Raw genomic sequence first — 12,722 nt, forward strand, 5'->3', positions numbered from 1 at the left:
TAGAAAATGAATAGACAAGGACAATTAAGAAAAATAAACAATAACAGCCAACAAAAGAAATGCAGATTGCTCAAAAATGCTAGGAAAAATGTTCAACCTAACTACATCTGAGCAATGCAAATTAAAACAATTGGATATGAGTTTTTACTGATAAGATAAACAAAAGTTTATTAAAATGATAGTGCCGGTTAGAACATGGGGAAATGGGCACCATATGAGATAATCTTAAGTTAGTTAAAGCAATAGCAGAGGGGTGCCTGATACTGAGAACCTGGGGCTGAAAACCAGAGGCAGATGTTAATACCCACTTAAAGGAAAATTGTGGCTCACACAGGAAATCCAATGACCTTCCTTGTCTCTGCCTCCCCTCCACGTGTCACTTTCAGATTGTATGTCACATTGTTTACACTAATACTGCTGTCTGGGGTGGGAAGTGCTGCCATGGGGTTCACTGTGATCATTTGCTTTCAATTGAGCTCAACACATCTTGTTTTTCCCTCCCCAGGATATATGAGCAGAGCTTAGGTTTCAGACCTCTTAACTTGCCCATGGGGGAAATGCCTGCCTGCCTTGCACTAGCAACAGTTACCACAATAGGCCAGAGCTCAAAAGGCTAAATTAAACACCATCAACACTCAGGGTTTTAAAGGACAGAGAAGGGAGCAGGGGCCCCACCTGCCACTCTGCCTCTGTCCCCTGCTCTGCCCAGGGCAGGGCACTCCACTGGTCTGGATGCCCCCTTCTGGGTGGGTGTGGAGGAAGTGACTCCTTGTGGACCAGGCTTGGACTCCTGTGGGACCCCTGCCCTCCCACCAGGCAGGGATGAGACCCTCACTACAGCAGCCCCTGCCTCTGTCCAGTTCCCCATCTTCTCACAGCTTTCACCATCATGACAAGGGAGGGGAAACTTTTTTCTCGTGTGCATGGTTCACCTGAGGCCAATGTGTAAGATGCTGGACTTAATTTTTATTGGTTATCTGCTTCCAAAATTTAACATACCAGAAATCTAATCCCATCCCCTTGATATAAAGGACAGTGTTAACTGGCAAAATGTTACTCAAGAAGAACAATGTTACTTTTGCTTTTGCCTATTGTCCTTAAAAGTTGTCTGAGCATCCTCTCCTTCCACATCTCACAAAGCAGATCATCACAAACAAGACCAAACAAGTGCTTGTGCCCCTCTTGGTGAAAGAGTAGATTGGAATAAATGTTTAAGAGAGCAATTGGAGTAAAATGTATCAAAGGTCCTAAAAATAAAAACTTTCAGCCCAGCAATTTCATATTAGAAGTTTGCTTTAGGAAATAAGGAAGCAAACGAGTAAAGATGTACGTACGGAAACATTTACTGCGATCTAGTATACAACAGGAAAAAAGGAAAACAGCTGAATACGGAGTAATATGAAATTACTTACATAAATTGTAGTATGGTCATTAAATTGAATATGAGAATACTTTGCAGGCATTAAATTATTTTGTAGCTGAATATTTATTAACTTGAAAAGACGATAGTAGTGTTAAATGAATAAGTATCAAAACAATTTGAATTCAATTTTTTAAAAGTATATAAACAGATATGAAAGCCTAAAAATAACACTAAATGAGAAATTAGCTGTACTTGCATGGTGGAAATACAAGTAATTATTTTTTGCTTATTTTCACTTCTGATGTTTCTAAAATAAATGCATATAATTTAATAAAAATAATAAAAATTAAAACTAATAAACACTCTGAGGTATCTCATTACCTACTGAATGTATTCCAAGCATCTTAACATTGCATTCAAGACTTGTCAAAAATATCTCCATGTCTCTCAGCTTCATCTGTTTCTGCTAATGTGTCACAAATGACAATCCATAAGCACCAGCCTAGATGTTCCCCTCACACACCAGGTGGTTTCCTGTGTCACAGCCTCTGCCCATAGTTCCCGCCAGACTCTCTGCAAAGGGCTTTTGTACCTTATGTCATGTGATCCACATGGAATCTTTCTGAGATAAACATGCATTATTCTCAATTAAGATAAGAAAACAGGGCTTAGGGTGGTCAGATGACATCCATAAACATAATTTGTGAGGTACAGAGCTGGGATAAAGACCCAGGCTGTCTGATCTCCAAATGAGAACGCTCTCTTCTCATCTTTACTTGTCACTCTAGGAGTGAGCTTTCCTCTCCCTACCACTGTTCCAGCATAATTCTTCTGTCTTTCTTCAGCTCAGCTTTCACTACCACAGGGACACCTTCTCCAAACCTCCACCACTAAGATGCCAGACCAGGCTTCCTGCCTTGGCTCCCCTAAAATGTTGCTAAGAACACACCCATTGGGGTCATGACATTGCCTTGCAATTCTCTTCTTCCTCAGTAGATTGTGAGCTTCCAATCCATGTTTGCAACTCAGTAAAAGCCCTATAGTGCTCAGGCACTATCAGTTAAATGAAGGAATCAATGATTGAATACATGTCAAATCAATTCAACTCTTCCAGTCCTTCAAGGTCTAGGTCAAGCCTTGCACGTGGTGATAAGATTGTCCCATCTCCACTTCAATGCCGTTTTCCCCAAATTACCCTTGTATCATCCTCTGAAAGGCTTCCCCCAGAAGGAACCTCCCCAGGGCCCAGTGCATGTCTTGTTCCTCACACTGTAGATGAAAGTGTTCATCATGGGGGTCACTACAGTGTACATCACTGTGGCCACAGAGTCCTTCATGGAGTCGGTGTGGAGGGGCTGCAGATACACCATGCAAAGGGTCCCATAAAAGAGGGAGACCACAGCCAGATGGGAGGCACAGGTGGAGAAGGCTTTGTACTTCTTAGATGCTGAGGGTATTCAGAGGATGGCTCTGACAGTCTGGACATAGGACACAATCATGAACCCTAAGGGAATAAGTAAGATGCAGCAGCCCATGGCGATCAGCAGTAGGTGGTTGCTCTGGGTGTTGGAACATGCTAGCCTCAGCAGGACGTACATCTCACAAAAGATGTATTGGATCTACCGGGAGCCACAGAAGTTCACCCTGGTCCTGTGGAGGGTGTGGATGAGGCCACAGAGGATAGAAAAGAACCAACAAAAGGCCAAGAGTAAGACACAGAGCCCAGGGCTCATGGCTGTGGTGTAGTGGAGGGGGAAGCAGATGGCCACATAGCGGTCATACGCCATGGTGGCCAAGATGAGGTTGTCCAGGGCAACCAAAGAGACCAGGAAATAGAGCTGCATCAGGCACCCTGCATAGGAGATGGTTTTGTTCTGGGTCTGAAGGTTCACCAGCAACCTGGGATTGTGTTGGTGATGAAGAAGAGGTTGGTGAGGGAGAGGTTGGCCAGGAAGAAGTACATGGGAGTGTGCAGGCGGGAGTCAGAGCCAATGGTCAGGATGATGAGCACATTGCCCACCACTGTGACCAGGTACATGGACAGGAACATCCAAAACAGGATCTGCTGATGCTTGGGATTCTCTGAGAGCCCCAGGAGCTGGAACTCAGAGGCCTCTGTCTGGTTGCCCCCATCCATTTCACCACGAGTCTGAAATGTTCACACCAGCAGATATTTCCTAAATGTCTTCACTTGAATAAGGACATTCATATAAGCAAAATCAACTTTCTTGGCAAAAATATCTTAGACTAAACTTCATAATTTTTCATATCAGTACTGAAGGTAATAACAAATACAAAAATATAACATGGAAGTTCTTCATGCAAAGTAATCATTTCAGCAACTTCTAATCTGACATATTCTATATTATAGGATTAATATCTATGTCTTAATTTAAATCTTATCATTTTACTATACCCTGAAGTGTTTAAGAATACACATTGCATTTATATGTTATGAGACTGTATAGGTTTTTAAATTATATTTTTAACCTGTGTGTGCATTCTAACAAGTGGTTATTGTGCAATTGGACAAGAGGAAAAAAATAAAAAATATTTTAAAGGAGAAGGAAAAATGATCATAATATGCTGAAATGATGATCTGGGAAACCTAAGAAAAATTAACCAAATGCCATTAGAAATAAAAGGAGTCAATAAATGGCCAATTACAAAATGAATTGACCCCAAATTCGAACACTCCCTGTAAGCCAGAGTGCCATTGTGAAGAAACATTGTCAACTGCTGATTTCAGTTTTGAGCTTTGCCACTTTCTAGCAGTGAAACCTCAGGCAGATTACTTGTGCTCTTTAAGACTTGCTTTCTTCATGTGGAAAATGGATTGGGACAAGGATAAAATTAAGTAATAAAGTGCTTCACACAAACAGCTAGCATGAAGTGAACACTCAAATCTAATCCCTCTTATTATTATTATGTGTACACAAGAATTAACAACACTAATGGAATGCTAGGGAGGGGGTGGAACAGGAAGATTTAGCCTATATATATGTTTCCACAATTGAAAAAAAAAAGTCTAAATAGATGACAATTAAATGCCAAGGATGATTCTGGATGGGATCTGAGGATGGAGGAGAGGAGGCTCAAAGGGACACAGATGGGACACACACACACAAAACAAAGGAAATATAGAATGTAAGCTTTGTAGCAATGTTGAATTTCTTGAACTTCTTAGCTGCGCTTAATGAGATTGCATAAAAGAATGTTATTGTCCATGGGAAAGGTATATGTGAATTATATTGTTTGTTCAAAGATATGTGCAGCTTGCTCACATATGTTCAGAGGACAGAGGAATAGATCATGGATGATAGATAGGGAGGGAGGGAGAGAGGGAGGGAGAGAAAGAAATGGTGGTGTGACAGGATGTTAAAAGTGGTGGATCCGGGTATCGGGGGAGGGGGTCGGGGTATGATGGAGTTCTATGTATAGGGTTTGTACTGTTTTCGCAGCTCTTTCTGTAAGATTGAATTTATTTCAAAATAAAATCTATTAAATTAAAAAAAATATGACAGAGAAGTAAAGAGAAGTTTCAGTAGTGCAGAAACAGAATCAGCTTTTTAAATATCCAACTAGTTCACCAGAATACAAAGGAAAAGAATAAAGAGGTAACAGTGACAAATGACTAGATAAGAATGAAGGAGGACCTGGGAGCCCCCTACCGACGTGCTGATGTGGCGGACGCTCTCCCAGGCACTGCACCTGCTCTCTTTCTGCTCCATCATATCTCAGCTCCCCCTTGTCTACAAGAAAGGGAGTGAAGGGAAGAAAGCTGCAGCCAGTTCCCTCTTGCTTTATGCCCTGGGGAAGTTCTGAAAATATTTCAAGTTGCCCTTCCCTCTCTCCACTGACTCTTTCTGTTCACGATTCCTGCTGCTTCTGACTTGATTTTCCAGGACTGTATTGAGGAGAATCACACACTTTCCCCCCTACAGTCCTATCCTTTGCCTCTGCTGAATCCACGGAATCTTCAGCATGTCATAGCTTGTCCCTCATTCTAATTCCACTACTCCATATCACCCAGAAATTCCTCATCTATTCCTGTTGAACAAACCTGTAGTTTTAATTGTTTTTACATTTATTTGCAGTGGAATTTTTAGAAGGGAGGAATGCATATATCATCTCTGATTAATTCTGCCCCATGAAATACTACATATACATATGTGGGATGGGGGGAGAGATTATACATAATCTTTATTGTGGGGAAAATCTACATAAGAATGGCATCAAAAGTAGGGAGAAAATTTAAAATTATCTTACATTACACTTCATGAAAGTTAAATAGTTTGCTATCATACAATGAGTAAAAAAAAACAAGTGACAAAATAGGAATAATATTTATCATATGATAGACAAAAAGATAATATGCTTAATTAGAAAAGAATTGTTGCTAGTAATAATAAAATGACCAATCTCATAAGATTATGGTAGGTGACATCAACAAACAATTCATACTCACTCAGAAAACCTTAAAAATCAATGCGCTTTGAACCAGGTATAGTATCACTAGGTATCATTGGATCTGGATAAATGGCAACTTTTTTACATTTGCAGATTCAGTATAATTTGGGGGAACATTTTGGAGGGCAAATAGTTAATATGTTTCATAAGCTCTTTTTTAAAAGGACATGCATTAAATGGGGCAATTCTAGTTCTAGAAATTTATCTTCAGAATATAATCAGACAAAATGTAAAAAGTACAATTCTTAGACGTTCCTCAGGAGCCCCAGTCTCACCTCCATTGGGGTCTCACTCTGCCCCCCACTCCCTGGAACAGCCTCAGCCCACCTGTGTCTGCAGGGATTGGAGCCTCCCTTGTTGCTGGCTGCTTGGTGCTGTCTACAGGGAGATGGAAGAGTGAGGGCATGTATTATTATGGGGTTTCTGTACAAAAGGATATGAATTGTCCAGGTCAGGAGCCTGGGAATAAAAAGAAAGTCAGAGATGAGCCAGGCTGGCTGTCAGGAGAGTAAATGTTGTGTCCATGAAGAGGGCCAGTGAGGAAATGAGTTCCCCATCTTGGAAGGCATCCAAACTCACGCATGATCCATGGGCTGAGTGGTTGTTTCAGAGCAGATTCTAGCATTTAGTGGAAGTAGGTGATGGTTAAGGTCTCTTTTAACACTAACATTGCAAATGATAGCATAATTGTGTTCCTTTCCCATTTGAATGAGCTTAGGAGTGTCCCTTAGCACACACTCTAGAAAGTTCTATATGTACAGCTTTCCCTATTGTTACCCATAAAGTTCTCCTGTGGTTCTACACCTTAAATGATCTCATTTCAATCCTGAAAGTACTTATGTCAGGCTTTGAGCCTAAGAGAAACTCTCAAGACCATGAAGTGGTTTAGTGGCTTATGTTAGCCTGGCACTGTGAGGAAGGAAGCCACAATGGGAACTGCTTGCCTATCAGAAAAACAAACAGTGGGGACTGATGGGCTGATCTCAGAGATCACTCAGTATCCCCAGAGTGACATTAGGAAGAAAGAGAAGAACCAACCTAACCCCTGCAGGGACCACAACCTGAGCTCACCTGGCTGCCTTCTCTGTTTCGGTCATGGAGGAAGAGGTTGTCCACCTCTGTAGACCCTCTCAGAACCCTTCAACAGGCTGGTGCCTGGGACATCTTCCTGAAATAGAGAGAGTAGGAGCCCCATAACAGGGCTGGGGAAGGCAGAGGACACCCAAGGCAATGGATAATGTGCTTTCTAACCCTCAAGGCAAGCATCTCCCACACTTTAGTATGCATCAGAATCACCTGAAATGCTTGTTTTAAATAAAAATATGATTTTCTGGCTCCTTTCCTTGAAACACCAGTTCAGGAGCTCAGATTTGAGAATGAGAACATTTTCAGCAAAACCCCAGTAATTCTGGTCCTGAACTTTGGGAAACACTGCTCTGAGTCTAAGACACTGTGTTACAACCCTTGTATGGTCAGTCTTACAGACAAACCTGCTGCTGCATGGCTGGGTGGAGAGAGGTGAAGAGGGTGGGGCAGACATAAAGGGTTTCAAACTTGGCATTGGAAATGGGTTTTAGTACCTCCTCTGGCACCCTAGCTCTGTGACCTTGAATAGACCACATGACCTCCCAGGGCATCCCCATCTCACCAAGAAAGCCTTTCCTGCAGGTTGTGAGTCACCTGCAACAGGGCACCTGACATCACTTTGAGAATTGTAGAGTGCTAAGAAGGTTGGAGGAGTTGTATTACCTTCAAACATTAATGGATAAGAGTCTACAAAGATTGTCTAAGAATATGAGTATCTTTGTGAGAGAGAAAATGGGGAAGAGAGTAGTAAGAAAAAGAGGAGAGAGAGTGTGTGTGTGCTTCCCTGTGCTGCTCTGACTTCCCTGGTTTTACTTTTTTCCTCCATCTGATGAAAATTCACAGGACATAAAGGACCCTAAGACATCATTCCCTGAGTAGGTCCTGGGACTTGGGGCTGGAATAGGATAAAGATTGGAAGCAAGGCAATTGGTGACTGATCTTCACTTCCTACAAAAGACCAGATGCAAGAGACTTAAGGCTCTGAGTGCCTGTAAAGGCTGGGAGGCCTGGGAGCTGGTGCCTGAGCCTCATTTCACAAAGGAAGGGCTGAACCTGGACCACCTCATGCCTATTTATCAGTTTTGGGGAGACCTTGGAGAGGCAATCCCAGGACAGCTTCTCAAGATGAACACAGATAATTGCTCCAGAGGTGATATCTTTAAGTATGGGCCTTAGGAAATGAATCTTGTTTGCAAGCAGTAAGCCAGATTCACCCTCCTTCTCCTCCATCATTGTCACCTCCACCCTCTCCCTTTCCCCTCACTTACCTCTCGCTGTTTCTTGTGGGGGGGATGGGCTTTGATCTCCCAAACCATAGATCCCTCAAGCCATTCATCCAAGACCCAAGTCCTAGCTCCACGGACTCAGAGATGGAGGGATTTTATATTCACCCCCCATGCCCTCTCTACACCTGTCTGGATAACATAGTCATTTATACTGACTCTTCCTTGATGGGGATTTCATCATCTTACCTAGAGGCCGATTTACTGTGAAACGCTTTGGCTTTCAAAAGGTTCTCCCTGACTTTCACCTGGATCCTGACTCCCTGTGAACTCCACCCACAGCATTGTCTCTGTCCTCGGACTACAGGGCAAGTGGACTCCCTCTGCCAGTGACAGACCTTCAACTGTTTAAACACAGGAATGATCTCCCATGGTCTTTTCTAGTAATTGCAGTTATTTTAACTATTTGAAGAGCAGACGGGGCTCTACTCTGTCCTGAGCCCAGTTGTCCTCGGGATGGACAGTCATTTCCCCCCTGTGAGCGAGGATCCAGGAGTGGATCTGAGGCTTCAGGTTAATTGTAAGGAGTGCAGGTCTGTCCCTCTGTCTGCTGTCAGACACTGTTCTCCTATTAGTGCAGCCTGGTTCTGATAGCCATGTTATAATTCTGAAATAGTTTGAAGCAGCATGGTTTATGAACAAGGCTTCTGGAGCTAGAATCCCTAGGATCAAATCCCACCTCTGCTACTGACTAGATGCATGACTCAGGGAAAGTTATTTATCCCCCCATTGGATTCAATTTCCTCATCTGGCAAATGGGCATCTAAATAACATTTATTTCATAGGATGTTTTTAAGGATTAAGTTATTATTTCTATGGTGCTTAGAATACCTATTTGTTACCATTTTATTTTTTATTTAGTAAAATATGAAGTAGAAATCTCAGGAACTTTTCACAGGATATGATTTCAAAGGGATTTCAAGTAAAGTGCCTCCAGCCTCATACTAGTCAGCTGTAAAGCTTCAGATCAGCGTGGAGTCTTCCTTTCAGAGAGTAATGCCATACACACGGGATTGCAGGGGGCTATGAACAAATTCAGGACTCTTCCTAGTTCCATTACTAGAAGGCATTGTTAATTCACTGAATCATTCTAGGACTCAGTTTCCCCAGTTTTCAAATATGACAATAACACACCCTCAACCGGCCCAATTATGGGATGGTCAGATTTGACTGGGCCTTAATACCCAGACATCCCAACCAATTGTGTTTAGTTTGCATTTGTCCCCCAATGAAGCTCTTTAACTCAATCTTTACTACCTGATCTCCCCATTTGGGAATAACTCATACTCCCAGCGGCTCTCATCAATAGCAAACCCAGCTCCATTCATGCCCATGGTCTTCTTTCCTACCTTCCCTCCTCTCCCTGTTTTATTCCTCTATTATTTATTGATGGAACCACCAAACTGCCATGAGCAGTAGGAACTTGACCTTGTGAGGAAGCACTAAAGAAAAATGAGAGTCTGAAGGGACAATGGTGAAACCACATATGACAACAGAACTCAACCTACAACATCTGCAGCAATAGGTCCAAAATGGTCAGGACTTCACCAACTGACTGCCGGCTTCCCTATTTTTTGCCCCAGCTACTAACTCATGTTCTACAAGAGAAAGCCATATGATTCCCAAGCCAATCACATAAGATGCCCACATTCTTATAGCCCTCTTCCAGCTTCCCCATGTCAAAAACTGCCAATCAGAGCATAACTGAGGCTTCCCCTTTTCTCACAATCGAGCGTTTCCACTGCCCTGCTTGCTTTTTATTAATATATTCATTTTTTTGAGATATATTCAGATACCATGCAGTCATACAAAACAAATCATACATTCGATTGTTCACAGTACCATTACATAGTTGTACATTCATCACCAAAATCAATCCCTGACACCTTCATTACCACACACACACAAATAACAAAAATAATAATTAAAGTGAAAAAGAGCAACTAAACTAAAAAAGAACACTGGGCGCCTTTGTCTGTTTGTTTGTTTGTTTGTTTCCTTCCCCCATTTTTCTATTCATCCATCCATAAACTAGACAAAGGGGAGTGTGGTCCTTACGGCTTTCCCAATCCCATTGTCACCCCTCATAAGCTACATTTTTATACAATTGTCTTCAAGATTCATGGGTTCTGGGTTGTAGTTTGATAGTTTCAGGTATCTACCACCAGCTACCCCAGTTCATTAGAACTTAAAAAGGGTTGTCTATATTGTACGTAAGAGTACCCACTGGAGTGAACTCTTGGCTCCTTTTGGAATCTCTCTGCCACTGAAGCTTATTTCATTTCCTTTCACATCCCCCTTTTGGTCAAGAAGATGTTCTTCATCCCATGATGCAGGGTCTACATTTCTCCCAGGGAGTCATATTCCACATTGCCAGGGAGATTCACTCCCCTGGGTGTCTGATCCCACGTAGTGGGGAGGGCAGTGATTTCATCCTTCAAGTTGGCTTAGCTAGAGAGACAGAGCCACATCTGAGCAACAAAGAGGCATTTGAGAGGAGGCTCTTAGGCACAATTACAGGGAGGCCTAGCCTCTCCTTTGCAGCAACAGTCTTCCCAAGAGCAAATCCTGTGGTAGAGGGCTCAACCCATCAAACCACCAGTCCCGTATGTCTGTGAGCACATCAGCAACCATCAAGGTGGGGCAGGCCAATACCCCCGCATTCTCCACCAGCTCCTCAAGGGGGCGCTGCATTTATTTTTCCTTGTTTATTTTTTTTAACTTCTTTGTTTTTTTAAATCAACTGTATAAAAAATAAAAAAAAAAAACAAAAAAAACATACAATAAACGATCATTTCAAAGAGACCATAACAGGGGAGTAAGAAAAAAGACAACTAACCTAAGACAACTACGATACTTTTAACATGTTCCTACTCTACCCCAAGAAAGTAACCTAATATAGCAACATTTCTGTGAACTTGTTCCTGCTATACCCATCAGAAATTAACAGACCATAGTCATTCCTGAGCATTCCCAGAACATTAAATTTACTCATGATAGCTTATCTGTTCTTATTGGATTATCGTTCACCCTTCCTTAATTGCTCTTTATTGCTAGTTCCCCTACATTCTACATTATAAACAATATGTTTTACATTTTTCAAAGTTCCCGTTAGTGGTAGCATATAATATTTGTCTTTTTGTGCCTGGCTTATTTCACTCAGCATTATGTCTTCAAGGTTCATTCGTGTTGTCATATGTTTCACGACATCGTTCCTTCTTACTGACGTGTAGTATTCCATCGTGTGTATATACCACATTTTATTTATCCACTCATCTGTTGAAGGACATTTGGGTTGTTTCCATCGCTTGGCAATTGTGAATAATGCTGCTATGAACATTGGTGTGCAGCTATCTGTTCATGTCACTGCTTTCCAGTCTTCCGGGTATATACCGAGAAGTGCAATCACTAGATCGAAGGGTAACTCTATATCTAGTTTTCTAAGGAACTACCAGACTGACTTCCAAAGTGGCTGAACCATTATACGGTACCACCAACAATGAACAAGAGTTCCAATTTCTCCACATCCCCTCCAGCATTTGTAGTTTCCTGTTTGTTTAATGGCAGCCATTCTAATTGGTGTGAGATGGTATCTCATTGTGGTCTTAATTTGCATCTCTCTAACAGCTATTGAAGCTGAGCAATTTTTCATGTGTCTCTTGGCCATCTGTATTTCCTCTTCAGAGAACTGTCTTTTCATATCCTTTGCCCATTTTATAAATGGGCTGTCTGTACTATTGCCATTGAGTTTTAGGATTTCTTTATATATGCAAGATATCAGTCTTTTGTAAGATACATGGTTTCCAAAAATTTTTCCCATTGAGTTGGCTGCCTCTTTAACTTTTTGAGAAATTCCTTTGAGGTACAGAAACTTCTAAGCTTGAGGAGTTCCCATTTATCTATTTTTTCTTTTGTTGCTTGTGCTTTGGGTGTAAAGTCTAGGGCCTAATACAAGGTATTGAAGATGTTTCCGTGCATTATCGTCTAGGAGGTTTATGGTACTTTCTTTTATATTGAGACCTTTGATCCATTTTGAGTTAATTTTTGTGTAGGATGTGAGGTAGGTGTCCTCTTTCATTCTTTGGGATATGGATATCCAACTCTCCCAGCCCCATTTGTTGAAAAGAACATTATGACCCAGTTCAGTGACTTTGGGGGCCTTATCAAAGATCAGTCAGCCATAGATCTGGGGGTCTATCTCCAAATTCTCAATTCAATTCCATTGGTCAATACGTCTATTTTTTTTGCCAGTACCATGCTGTTTTGACAACTGTGGCTTTATAATAAGCTTCAAAGTCAGGGAGTGTAAGTCCTCCCACTTCGTTTTTCTTTTTTAGAGTGTCTTTAGCAATTCGAGGTATCTTACCTTTCCAAATAAATTTGATTACTAGCTTTTCCAAGTCTTCAAAGTAGGTTGTTGGAATTTTGGTTGGGATTGCATTGAATTTGTAGATGAGTTTGGGTAGAATTGACATCTTAATGACATTTAGCCTTCCTATCCATGAACATGGAACATTTTG

The 12,722-nt window shown here is 41.6% G+C and overlaps 1 pseudogene; it reads right to left on the reverse strand.

The window, feature by feature from the left end:
- Nucleotides 1-2,554: 2,554 nt before the first annotated feature.
- On the reverse strand, nt 2,555-3,500 carry LOC119514641 (annotated as a pseudogene).
- Nucleotides 3,501-12,722: the final 9,222 nt, after the last annotated feature.

This window comes from Choloepus didactylus, chromosome 18 (genome assembly GCF_015220235.1).
Source record: "Choloepus didactylus isolate mChoDid1 chromosome 18, mChoDid1.pri, whole genome shotgun sequence".
Classification (NCBI taxonomy): Eukaryota; Metazoa; Chordata; class Mammalia; order Pilosa; family Megalonychidae; genus Choloepus; species Choloepus didactylus.